Genomic DNA, 14049 nt, shown 5'->3' with positions numbered 1-14049 from the left:
CGTTGCTGGTCCTCATGTGGGATCCGAACTGGGGCCCTGCTGCTCAGAGCTGGTGTCCCAAGCCAACTCCTAACCAACGCGCCACTCAGCCGGCCCTCCATAATGTTTTTTATTGTACCATTTTTATAATTCCACCAACAGTGCACAAGGGCTTCAATTTCTTTACATCTTTCCACCACTTGTTTTTTAATTTTTATTTTTTTGATAGTAGCCATCCTAATGGCTATGAGATTTTTCAACAAAACTTTGACAAAGTTATGTCACTAAATTTTGAGATAGTTTGTGATTCAGCAATAGATAACAGGAATGGAGGACAGATGCCTTTTCTCCCACTATGGTGTAGATTTGCTGTATTAAATATACTGCAATGACATGTGCAGGTGGACAGCTGGCACAGTGCTCACAGGTCAGAAAGTGTGCCACCATCTTTAACTTGTGTTTTCCTTCCTGACCCAATTTCTAGAGAAGCAATACCAGAATCCTCAAATTCCACTTACTGGTTTATTTATCTGTATTCTCTCTTTGGGCAATCATTGGTTTGCCCCTCACGTGGTCTAACTGCAGGGGGTTTGGATCTGTGCTGAAAATAAATGCATGCTTATAACATACTTTTGGGTTCAGTTAAAATCTAACACTGATTTTGGTTGCAGATTGATTAACATGAGCTTTATAGGTGATCAGAGGATCTGAGTTGTTTGTAGTTGTTTGTTGTGTAACTGGCCAGTGGGTTGATGAAAACTGGGGTGTTTTCCCATTGCTCTCTTTACTTGCATGTCACTGTCTCACTCATCAGTCTTGGTCAGCTCACCCTCCATTTCCTGACTGCAGTGCTGCAAGAAGACAGCTGGACAGGAAGCTACACCAGGTCACCACCCTTTTCTATTCTCTAATGCCTTTTTTCCCTAACTGGAAGGGCAACACCAGTGCTTCTTTCTGGGTGTGATAATTTAGTTTGCATTCAAATTCTTAGTGGAGCCTGAGACAATGTATGTGACTGCTTACTTGGTGGCATCTGTATTTTCAGTGCCGGCTGCTGAGGCAGAGAGATGGGGAGTGGGGAGAGAGGAAAGAAGGATCAACTATTATAATCTTTGGCTCTTTTCAGGTAGGACCAAGAACTGTGTTTACATTTTTAAAACAAAAACCAAGATACAAAACAGGAATAATTTACCCCCAAAGGCTTCTACCACCCTACCTGTCATAGTTCATTTTTATTTTATTCTATCATGTTTCAGTTTACTTGTTGCATAGCACTATTGGCGATCGGTAACTATCTCACATGTTTTCTTGTTCTGTTCCTCTCCACCATCAGAATGTGGGTTCCAGGCCATCAGGACCTCTCTGCTTTGCTCACATGCGCCACCAGGTCCTGACCTATGACAGATCTCAGTAAGTACTTCCTGAACAAATGGAGCAATTAGGAAATAGAAGAGTTCTCCCTCCTGCTAGTAATACACCAGGCCAGTGCTTCTAAAACTTCAATATATTTAAGACTTAGCTAGCAATCTTGTTGAAAATGCAGATTTTGATTCAGTAGGTCTGGGGTGAAGCCTGAGAATTTGCATTTCTATGTCTCCCAGGTGATGCCACTGCTGGTACCCCACTCTGAGAAACAAAGCACTGGACTGAGCTCCCTGAGGCAGAGACTGAGTTCTCTTCATCTTTGTATCACTATCTTAATAAAGTGCTTGGTATATAATAGGTGCTCAAAAGGTGTTTGTTGAATGAATAAATGAAACCAAACCAAGCACGGGAATCTATGAAAAGCCTGGCAAAGCAAATCTTGGGTTTGGTAGAGGTACTCAGTGACCTGTAACCCCAGTGTGGACTTTTGGGGGTTTTCAATTTCTTCCACTTCCGTTAAGGAGCAGGACAGAGGGAGCAGGGGCGGGGAGGGGTTCCCTCATCTTGAACTCATGGATGGAGATTTTATTAATTGGTTGTAACAATAATTTATCTTTTTTAATTATAAATATGTAGAGCGGTATTTGATAAATGTACAACCTGAGACAGTACTAGCATGTTATCTTTCCTCCTTTCTTCCCCTAGGTTCTTTCTTTCTTTCTTTCTTTCTTTCTTTCTTTCTTTCTTTCTTTCTTTCTTTCTTTCTTTCTTTCTTTCTTTTTTTTTTAAAAAAAACCTTTATGTTCTCTGCCTTTCTCATTCTCTCTCTTTCTCAGGATAATTGCTAAAACTGTTCTTTGGTCACTCATTTGGATCTTATTGGCTAAGAAGGGGGAGAAAATAGCCTAAGAATGAGGTCCTGATAAATTTGTGCTATTCCTGTATGTAATGGGCAATTAGACTTTGACATCAGGCACAACACTTTCTCATGTGACTTTTTCTAGAAGCTAAGTAATTCATAGGAAGCAATTTTGATTGTTAATTTATGAACACCTCTTCTTCCTTCTCTTGTCCTCATTAAGCATACTGTAGAATCTATTAAAAGCAATAAAACAGGCACAATTACTTGGTAGGCCTTACCCAGGTGTGTTGATAGTAGAATGCTGGTGCTGATTTATTAATCCTAAGATTCACTGTCCAGTTTTAGCAGGAAGCTGTTCCATATTTTATACAGGTTGAAAGGCTCCTATTAATGAAGCCCCCCAAACAGATCCATGGCAAGATGAGAGTGTAGCAACCTTAATTTTTAATGCATTTCACAAGGACTAATAAATCTGGTGATGATCTTAATGTTCCATCCCCACTTTGGCGACTTCTATGCATGCTTCTGAAATTTTTTGTAATTGTGTTCCTTTTTTGTTTCAAGAACTAGTTCATGACTAACACTTCACTATGTGATCATGACAATCCTTTAAAAATATAAATAAAAGCAAAAACAAATTGAGTATCACCACACATGAAATTGTAAATCATGGAACCCAAAGATGTGTTGGCTACTCAATAAATTCATCTCTGTCTGTTGACATTGAATATTCAGCCTCACATATCTGCTTCTAATCTTTCCTTCCTGTACAGGAAAAACTATCAGTGATAATTTGTGTGGTTTCCCTGTTCCTTGCTTCTGAACATACTTCTCTTACTAGAGGCACTCTCTGTTTCTGTCAACAAGGTTGGCTTCACAGGCTTTCTCTTCTCTGAACACTATCTTGAGAGTCAAGTAACCTTCCTTGATAATATAGGTTTTCTGATTTTCTTGGAGGTTATAGTGTATTGGTTAAATGTATGTGTTCTGAAGCCATTTCCTTTATCTTTGAATTCTAATTCCACCACTTACTGGCTGGGTAACCCTAGAGAAATTCCTTAACACCTTTGTGTTTCATTTGGAAGAAGGGGATACCCCCTTCTCAACGCTGTCCTGAAGATTGATTGAAATTATGCTTATAATATGTTTATGACTCAATGGACAAACCTGGCAAAAGGAAGCGATCAATACATGTTGAGGTTTTCTTTTTTAAACGCAGAATAGTATAAGTAGCACTAATTCATTTTAGAAATACCACATATATACACTACCCAATAGTAAATCATGTAAGTATTTATTTTTCCCTGAGACAGGACTGCCCAATGGTTCAAACTGGGGTCACTGGAGACAAGACTGTGTGGATGTGAACTACAACTTTGCCACTTAACAGCTCTGTGGCCTTGACAGGGTACCTGGCCTACTTTCCTCATGTGCAATGGGGATAGACTAGTCTTGTTCATAGAGCTGTTGTGAGCATTAAATACATTCACACATAGGAAGTACTGTAAACTACTCCTGTTGATACTGTGGTTATTTTTGTTGGGGATTGGATTTTTACCTTGATGGTATAAGGACAAATGAAAATTGCAAATATGAGGCATAATTTTCCCTGTTGAAAATAAGGGAGGAGGCTTTCTCCTGCCCTTCCTTTCCTTAGAGCATTTAGAAATCTTGTAATTATTAATTTTCTGTTTCTTTGATATCTGTGTAAATCTTTTTAGAAATGAAATAAGGCTCTTGACAGCTTTATGTCTGGAGGATGTCTTCCTCAACGTCCTGGGAGCCTTCTCTTTGAAATGGAAACATCAAGGGCAATAGCTCCCCAGCTCCCAATTTCTTGGGGAGGGCAGAAGCCTAATTTCAGGGCGCCTTGCTCCAAATTGCAAAACTACCTCTGTCAAAGGTAATAGAAGTTTATTTTTCCGTTGTACCAATGAACGAACACAAATGTTCACCCACAACTAACCAGGTAAATCTAGGGTGAATGGTTTATGCTAAATGATGCTGTCAGGTCTGCTTGAGGACCAGTTATTGTTTATCCTGAAAACATATATGTGATGGGTTGTATCTGCTTGGCTAAGTAGAAAGATAAAATTCCATGCTGTCTTTGCAATCTTTCAGTAGATTGTGACATGCATAATATTCTGTTTAATGCTTATTCAATAATAAAACTTGTTTCTTTTTCTACTACCTTTATGGAGAGGTTTACTGAGTTGGGGGAAGACTTTGTTTTTAATTATGTCACCCGAACAATGTATATTGACATATCTGTATTTATGCATCTAATTTCTATATTTAATGCTTGTGCTCTTTTAGCACAGGATTTACAATAGGAAAGGGATTATCTTTTGAAAAATTCTCAGACAGCGCTGAAATCAGTGTTATTAAAATATAATTTACAAATAACTATCTATTAAAACCCAATTGATGTGCCCCTTTCTGCTTTGTGACTACCCTACAAGCTTCTGTGAAATTATAGAAAGGCACAGCTCTTTAAAACCATACACCCATTCTCTCCTCCAGAAAGCAGCGAGGCTTTTGCATCTCAGGATGTGAACCTGTGGTCTTGAATGAGCTTTTGGGAGGCAGGGAGTTCAGTATCGTGAGGTTTGACGTGCTTTTGTTATGACAAATTTAATAGTCCTTGTCCTAATTATCCCTATGGGTGTTTGTTTTTATGAAATAAGACATTCAAGTATGATGTATGCTCCCTCTGTAGACCAAAGGAATGAAGATCACACAGTCCAGAGGGCAATTTATAACCAAGATCTAACACACACACACACACACACACACACACACACACACACACACACACACACACACACTCCCCAGCTCCTGTTAGAGACGTAACCAAGAGTTAATGCATTTAGTAAATATGTAATCCCTCACTGACCAGCTGACATCAGTTAGCCACAAGTGACATGGTGGTAAGGGAGAGCCAGAGACCAGCAGAACTGCAGAATTTTAGGGCTTTCTACTAGGTATGCAGAAGTGAACAGATTGTTCTCCAGCTTAAAATGTTTTACAGGTGGCTCTGCTATTGAATAAGTTCAGTTACTCAGCACCACTTCCATGGCCTCCTTGCCTCACCACTTCAGTGTCTCTTCACTGGTTCCCCACTTCAGAGTGTGTTCTTGCCTCCTGCATGTAACCTGTGGGTTTCAGAGAGAACTCTCCAGGCTTTGCCCTTCTGCAGGAAATGCTCTTCCTCCAGCTATTTTTTTTTTTTAAGATTTTTATTGGGGAATTAAGGGATGGGAACAGTGCTGGGGAATTGGGGGGAAGGGGAACAGACAAGTTTCTGTCCTTTTGTTCTTCAGTCTAGGTGTGGAGGACGTTGCTTCTCTGGCCCAAGTTGGCACCATCATTGTGCTCTTCCCAGGCGAGGCAGATCAGTTGCCGGCTTCTGGATGGCCGCTCACTGCGGCTGTTGGCCGGTCACGCTGGCTGCTGGCTACTCACGGTAGCCCATGGCAACCCACTGCAGCAGGGGCTGAAGCCTATGCCGTTGCTGGTGACTACCGGCAGCCCAGCTCCAGGTTGAGCCGTTGTTCAGCATCTTAGCTGTAGAGGGCAGTGTCACTGGTCCTCATATGTGGGATCTGAACTGGGGCCCTCTGGTGTCCCAAGCCAGCTCTTAACCAACGCGCCACTCGGCCGGCCCTCCTCTAGCTTTTTAACTGTATATTTCATTCTCATCTCAAGGCACTTCCCTGGGAGGTATTTCCTGAATGCTCCCTTCTCTCATTTGCCCTAGTCATCCCTTACCAGAGGTTACCTAGTTCTTCTAGACAGTGAACTCCTCTAGTGCGAAGGCCACTTCTGGAGAGCCTCTGTGTCCCAAGCACACAGAGTAGGGCCCAGCACACAGCAGGTGCTTAGCAAACCTCTGGTGTTTCCTGAAAGGAGACTTAAGCATTGTTATGGAGTGAATTGTGTCCCCCCAAATTCATATATTGAAGCCTTAACCTCCAAATGTGACTGTATTTGTAGATAGGGCCTTTACGGAGGTAATTAGAGTTAAAAGCAGCCAAAAGGGTGGGGTCCTAATCCAATAGGACTAGTGTTCTTATAAGAAGAGAAAGTGACACCAGGGGCATGTGTAGAAAAAAGGCCATGTGAGGACACAGCAAGAATATGGCCATCTGCAGGCCAAGGAGAAAGGTTTCCGGAGAAATCAAACCTGCCCACATCTTGATCTTGGACTGCTAGTCTCCAGAACCGTGAGAAAATACATTTCTCTTGTTTAAGCCACCTAGTCTGTGCTATTTTGTTATGGCGGCCCTAGTAGACTAAGACAGGTATCAACAAAGTCAATCTTTTTTTTTTCAAATCATCCTGCTAATTAGCTGGAGACTTGGATAGAATTCTTTAAACCTAGACTGGTATCTCTGTTAGTTTTTCAGTTTTATTTTCCGGTGAAAAACTTTTTTAAGTGAATCTTTTAGGAATTCCAGTTCTACAGATGAAACAGGATTGAGTGCAGAATCCCACCCTGCCAGGGCTTTCCTCTCTTCCCCCTGCCCCTCCTCTATGTTGCACCTCTGTAGCTTTCTCCAAGCATTCATGGAAGGTAGTTTGGAAACCACTGCTGTAGCCAGTGCAGCCTTTTCTATATAATATCACAAATCTTCCAAATTTTCATGTTCTCTCACACTGACTAAAGCATTAGAAACCTGTGACGTAGGAAAGCCAACTGGGTCAGTAGAGGATAAGATGGCCTGGAGGATACATGATTAAGATTTCAGAGAAGGAAAGGTTGTTGCAATGATCTGACTCTCTTCTGAGGAGATGCTAAAGATAATTTCAGGAGATAAAGAGAATCATCCAAAAACCAGGTGTGTCCAACCCTGGTCTGGGACCCATTTTGTAAGTCAGCAAATATCCAAAACATACACATAGCTCCATTCCAAGTTGTATTGAAGTTTCAGTAAAGCTGTTTTGGTGATGACCTGGAAAAGAAAACCCTATGGCCTTGGAGAACCCTGCCCCCCAAACTGGGCTTTATAAATGTTGTACAGGCAAGGACAGTGCATCTCCAACTGTGACCCCAATCTCCTTGGATCTCTGTCAGCTGGGTGTTTGTGAATATGTAGAGTCTATGACTCCAGCTGAATTTAGTGAATCAGTATCAAGATCCGCAGGTGATTCTCCTTTACATTCAAGTTTACGATTGTTAGCACCTGGGATTTGGAATCAGAGGAAAATTTGAATACTGGGTTGCCCACTTCCTAGATATGACCAATTCATTTTACTTGCCATAGCCTTGGCTTTCTCACCTGTAAAATAGACATAACACCTATTTTACAGGATTGTTTGAGGAATCAAGGTCAGCATTTAATACTTGTTCTTGACGAAGAACACAGAGGAGGTGAAATAGGGTAGAATTGAGAAAAATAGTTTCTGAGATCTCCCTGTGACATTTTCCCTAGTTTGACAAATAAAAGAAAAATCTATATATTATAGTTTCTTATTGCTAATTTGGAATGAAACATTTCAAAATAACTTTTGAGGGTTTTATAGGCACCAAAGATGACATCCAAGTGCTGGAAATACAACTTCATTCAGGGAAAGCCTTTGGCTGAAAGGAGGAGGGAAGGCGCCAACACACAACCCCCAGGGGAGGGTTGTTTGATGTTTTATGGATGTGGTCACACCCTCAGTCAAATCATGTCACTGGGAAAGACATTTCCCCGAAAAGCTTAAAAATCAGCTGTGGTCCTTGTTCCTTATAAGCTTCCTGGCTGGGATTTCAAGGTTTCTGTAGGATGATAATAGCTACTTTTCTCAGCACCAACTATCTGCCAGGCATTGTGCTAAGGACTGTACATGCATTATGCTGTTCAATCCCCACAGATACCCCGAAGTGGCATGTAACATCACTGATTCCATTTTACCAATGAGAACACAAATTCAATGATTATGACTCTGAGTAGTGTCTGTAAGGGTAACAAATTGTAAAGGCAAACAAAATCCTGCTCTGCTGTTTTCTTGAGCATTTTACTTTGATATTACTCCCCCAGACAAGTCTAAGTCTTGAGATAGTGTTGCCTGTCACTGTGCTCCTTTCTCTGCTCTGTACAGATGAGACTGGGATCTCAGTTAATACCAGGTTGTGAGCTTGAAGTCCAATGAAGGGCATTTAATGAATGTTTGTGAAAGAAAATGCTCTGAATATACTATGATAACAATAGAATAAAATTGTACATATAAGATTGTTTATCATAGAAAAAAACTGAAAGTAAACTTAATGCCTCAAATAAGAGATTGGATACAGAAATTGTGGTGCTTTCATACAGCCATTTAAAATGAATGTAGATCTATATTAAATGTGTGACATTCATGACATTAACTGAAAAAAGCAGGTTATTAAATAGCATGTATAGTGTGGTGATCTCATTTTTGAGAATGTTTATATAAGTACAGAAAAAAACATGAAAGGATCTATCCCATAATATGCTAATTAAGCTCTGAATGATTTCGGATGTTTGTCACTCTGTATTGTCTGATCTTTCTTTCTTTCTTCCTTTTTTACAGAGAAATGAGCATGCATTACTTTAATAATTAGGAAAAATGTGCTATTATCATTTTTGAAAATTAAATACCTTGGAAAGAAAAGGAAATTAAACATTTGATCACTTCAATTGTCTTTATGTGTTTGTGTTTGTTTCACTAAAAGGGTGATTAGAAGATGGTTTGAAGACTGAATATTGTTTTTAGTTAAATTTTTTTTCCAATTACAGTTAACATTCAATATTATATTAGTTTTACGTATACAGCATAGTGATTAGGCATTTATTGGGTTATAGGAAAAGTCATGACACATTTTTGCGACAAAAAACACAGAAAAAATATGTCATGACTCTTCCGACAACCCAATATATAACTTAGAAAGTGATTTCCCCTTTTATAAAGCTAGTACTCACCTGACACTAGATGTAGTTATTACAATGTTATTGACTATATTCCCTATGCTGTACTTTACATCACTGTGACAATTTGTACTCCTTAATGCCTTCACCTTTTTCACCCAGCCCCTCAACGTCTATCCCTTCTATCTGGCAACCATCAGTTTGCTCTCTGTATCTATGAGGTTGCTTCTGTTTTGTTTGCTTGTTTATTTTGTTTTTTAGATTCCACATGTAAGTGAGATCATGTGGTATTTGTCTTTCTCTGTCTCACTTATTTCACTTAGCATAATACCCTCTAGGTCCATCCATGTTGTTGCAAATGGTAAGATTCCATTTCTTTTTGTGGCCAAGTAATATTCCATTGTATATATGTACCAACTCTTCTTTATCCAATCGTCTATCTATGGACACTTAAGTTGCTTCCATATCTTGGCTATTGTAAATAATACTACAATGAACATAGGAGTGCATATATCTTTTTAAATTAGTGTTTTAGATTTCTTCAGATAAATACCCAGAAGTGGAATTGCTGGGTCATAAGATAGTTCCATTTCCAGTTTTTTGAGATACCTCCATACTGATTTCCATAGTGGCTGCACCAATCTGCAGTCCCACCAACAGTGCACCAGGGCTCCCTTTTCTTCACCTCCTCACCAACACTGTTGTTTGTTGATTTATTGATGATAGCCATTCTGACAAGTGGGAAGTGATATCTCATTGTGGTTTTAATTTGCATTTCTCTAATAATTAGTGAAGTTAAGCATTTGTTTCATGTCTATTTGCCATCTGTATGTCCTCTTTGGCCTGTGGGTATTTCTAAACATCCCTTTTGCCACCTCCACCTACACTTAGTGTGCTCCTCAATATATCACTCAGTACACTCTAGTTGAATGAATAAACAGTGGAAAGTGAGATTGATGTGCAAAGTATTGCAAAAGAAGAACCCTCATAAGGATTGGAAGAAGTCATAACAATGGAAAATAATAAGTTTCATTTTTTTTTTAGATTCCTAAAAACAATATTAACTTGTGTTCAAGGTGATTCAATGCGTCCAGTAAATCTTAGAATCAAGGCTGAGCAGGGCAGCTGCCCCCAGCACTCACAGACATTTCCCATCAGCCTATCTACACCATATCTCTTTTCTTTATCATTGTTGCCTTTGGTGGCTGTCACAGATTAGAGGGCTGAATGATACTTCCCCAGATCACATGCCATTTCTTCTTTGTCCATTGCTTGTTCACTGTAATAGGACATCCTTTTTCCACAGATAGGGAATAGATTTCTGGTTCTTAGAAAGGCTTCCCAACCTCCAACCAGGCTTAGATGGTTTTATTTGTGATTCAGGGACCACTCAAAGCAGACTCTTAATTTGGCAATTGGATATCTCTGATATGAGAGGAAAGGTGGGGGCAAGTAGACAAGGCACCCAGATCAGCAAGAAGGCTCAACAGATTTGCCCTGACAGCTGCAATAAGTGTTTCGGTAACCATGGTAGGAATAGAAATTATCTACCATTGGGCATTAGAAGAAAATTAAACAAACATTCAACGATCGTCTACCCTGGTCCATGGCAGGCAGGGCGTGAGGCCAATGGGCACTGCTGGTGAGCTTCCTGGTGCCACATCTGGTCTGTTGTTCTCAGCCTGTGAGGCAGGTAAGTACCAGCATCACCCCCACAGGCATGCCTGGGAGCCACATGTGATCTCTACTTTAGGTAAACAGACAAAAGAACCGGGTGGAAAGGCTGACCTCACCGTACCTAAACCTGGTTGGCTGATGATATGGTTTTGGCAGAGATGGGCTTCCCTGCCATTCCTTCCGTGGCCTCTGGCCTGAAATCTTTTCCTTCTGCTAGCAGTTTATTTCAGTTCTGGGCATGGAGGTTTTCACCAGGCAAGTGTTCAGATCCCACTGATGGGGAGGGACTGACTGTCAGTTCTAAAGGGACAAACACACAGTCAGTTAAGGGCTTGATTTCAGACCCTGCATGTACACGTCAAGTCAGGAGCTCTGGGGCAGGGAGACTGGACATTTCCCCCTGAGCACTACAGGGAGCTGAAGTGCAGGGAAGGGAGGGATGGAGCACGGATTCGGAAGAGGAACAGGTCTAATGGCCTGGTGACCCCTTAGGGCTTTCCTCAGAGTCTCCATCTGTTCCATCTGTTCCGCGGGGGTGGGGTGAAGGAATGCTTTAGCACTATTCTGCTGAGGTGTAAAAAAGCCTCTTAGATGTTTCCTGATCCCAAGGACTGAATGAGAGAAGAGAGAAGGGAAGAACGTTTTTAGGAAAGATAATTAGAACTGCTCCTTAGGAAAAACTGATTGAACTTACATAATTTTGAAATGGGTACAATATACCAGGTAGACTGTAAAGCTTGAATTTATTTTTGTGTGTGTATTTTTTTTCATTTTTTCTTTTGTTGTTCTTTTCTTTGTTTTTTCTCTTCTTCTTTTTTTTTTAGCTGAGCCATCCTGCCACCTGTTGGCAGCTCAATGGCAGCTCAGCTCGGGCTGGGAATCGAACCACTGTTGCTCAGAGCTCAAACTCTTGAGTGAGCTCCTAACCAACTGAGCCACTCGACTGGCGCTTCTTCTCTTATTTTATTATTTTTTTTATTTTTTAAAGATTTTTTATTGGGGAATTGGGGAAGGGGAACAGACAAGTTGCTGTCCTTTTGTTCTTCCATCTAGTTGTGGAGGACGTTGCTTCACTGGCCCAAGTTGGCACCATCATTGCGCTCTTCCCGGGGGGAGGCAGATCAGTCACCGGCTTCTGGACGGGCGCTCACGGCGGCTGCTGGCCGCTCACGCTGGCTGCTGGCTACACACGGTAGCCCATGGCAACCCACTGCCACAGGGGCTGCAGCCTACGCTGTCCCCGGCGACTCACGGCAGCCCAGCTCCAGGTTGAGCTGTTGTTCAGCATCTTAGCTGTGGAGGGCAGTGTCACTGGCCCTCATATGTGGGATCCGAACCGGGGCCCTCTGGCATCCCAAACCAGTTCTTAACCATCGCGCCACTCGGCGGGCCCTAAGATAATATTCTTATAGGATAAGGGAGACAGTTGCCTCTTTTCACTAGAGCTATTTCCTACAAAGGAATCAATTTTACTTTTTACTGTGGTCTGTGGAGCTGAAGCCAATGTGCCAGTGGTAGGAGTTGATGCCCATCTTTGTGGGTACCATTTATGGGGAAGTGGCTGTCAGCATAACAAGCTTTGGCATGAAGAAAAATTATTATGGATTTCTTTAAGACGCAGTAAGAAAGTCACAAAGCATAGTTAAATGTTGAGAGTAGTAAGCTGTTTTGTAAAGCTACATCAGGTTCCCCTTCTCTGGACCCCTGAGACCCAGGGAGGTCTGAAAGAGTTTTAATGTGATTTCTGGAATGTGCTTAACTTTTAGAGAGAAATCAGCTTAGCCCCTCAGAGAATTCCATTAGTATAAATTTGCTTTCTATTGCCTAATCTCATTAGCTCTGTCTTATGTACAGTAAGTGGGTAAAAGCTGAGTTTATGATTTGGTAATTGTGAATACATATAATTTTTGAGGGCTCAGAATGTGGAATAAAGAAGAGATTTTCTATATGTACAAAGAGGAAGTCTAGAACTCCTGAAATGAACTTTCATTGAAATAGGAAATGAAATAGGGACATGCCTGATCTTTGAGTAGCCACCATAAAATAACACAAGGGAGGGGAACAGAGAAGTACCAGTTACTCCATTCTTTGTTGCAACTCTCCTCATATATAAGACCTTTGATGTAACCTTGAAACCACCTGTCAGTAGCCATCCTTACTTACATTCATGTCTACATTTGCTTAGTTTTGCTTCATTCATTCAACAAATACTAATTGAACATATACGATGTATCGGGCACTGTCCTAGGCACTAGGGATATTAGTGGTGGACAAAAGAGAGTAAGTCTCAGCCCTCGGAGAGTTTATATTCAAATGGGGAGAGAGACTATAAACACATAGATAGATACTGTAATATATCAGGTAGTTTTAAGTTTTATGAAGAAAAAGAAATCAGGGTAAGAGGAGACTTGCTATTTTGGGCAGGTGGTCAGGGAAGGTTTCTCTGTATGAAGCAAGGGAACATGCTATCTGGGGGGGTCCCCACCTTCCAGGTAGAGACATCAGCAATGGTAAAGACAGAAGGAATGGTAGGGAAGTTTGGGAGGCTGGAGATAAGAGATAGGTCAATAATGTGGATGGGGCCAGTCCTGTAGGACCCTCAAACCATGGTAAGGCATTCTGATTTTATTTTTAATGCAAAGGGAAGTCACTGGAGGGTAGAGAGAGGGGAGGGAAGTGATGAGAATTATGTTACAAAAGGTTCACCTGTGGCTGTATGTGGCAACGAGGTTGTAGGGGTAAGAGTGGAAGCAGGCGGGACAGTTAGGAGGCAGTGAATGGCCTGGGGGAGGGGTGGTGCTGACTCAGACCAGGCTGTTAGTGGTGGAGTTGGTGAAAAAGGGGTCAGATTCAAGATTCGTTCTTAAGAGAGATGGAGCAGGATTTGGTGGTAGGTAGGATGAAGTGTGTGTGTGTGTGTGTGTGTGTGTGTGTGTGTGTGTGTGTGAGAGAGAGAGAGAGAGAGAGAGAGAGAGAGAGACTCATGGATGACTCTCAACTTTTTGATCCATTTAGGTGAGTGGGGTGCTATTTACTGGGATGGGGAACACGGGGGGAGAAACAGGTTATTTTGGAGGAAAATCAGACATTTAGTTAAAAAAAAAGATTTTATTGGGGAATTGGGGGAGGCGAACAGCATTGGGGAATTGGGGAAGGGGAACAGACAAGTTTCTGTCCTTTTGTTCTTCAGTCTAGTTGTGGAGGACGTTTCTTCACTGGCCCATGTTGGTATTATTGTGCTCTTTTCCGGGTGAGGCAGTCGCTCACCAGCCATTGGACGGCCACTCATGG

General features: G+C 41.4%; 1 long non-coding RNA gene across 1 annotated transcript in view; it reads right to left on the bottom strand.

Annotated features, from left to right (window-relative positions):
* Window positions 1–14049, bottom strand: part of LOC109392056 (uncharacterized) — a 46454-nt gene that overhangs the window by 8357 nt on the left and 24048 nt on the right. The window lies entirely within an intron of this gene.

This window comes from Hipposideros armiger, unplaced genomic scaffold (assembly GCF_001890085.2).
Source record: "Hipposideros armiger isolate ML-2016 unplaced genomic scaffold, ASM189008v1 scaffold_312, whole genome shotgun sequence".
Taxonomy (NCBI): domain Eukaryota; kingdom Metazoa; phylum Chordata; class Mammalia; order Chiroptera; family Hipposideridae; genus Hipposideros; species Hipposideros armiger.
The sequence above is the reverse complement of the archived record's forward strand: the minus strand, read 5'-3'. Positions and strand labels throughout refer to the sequence as shown.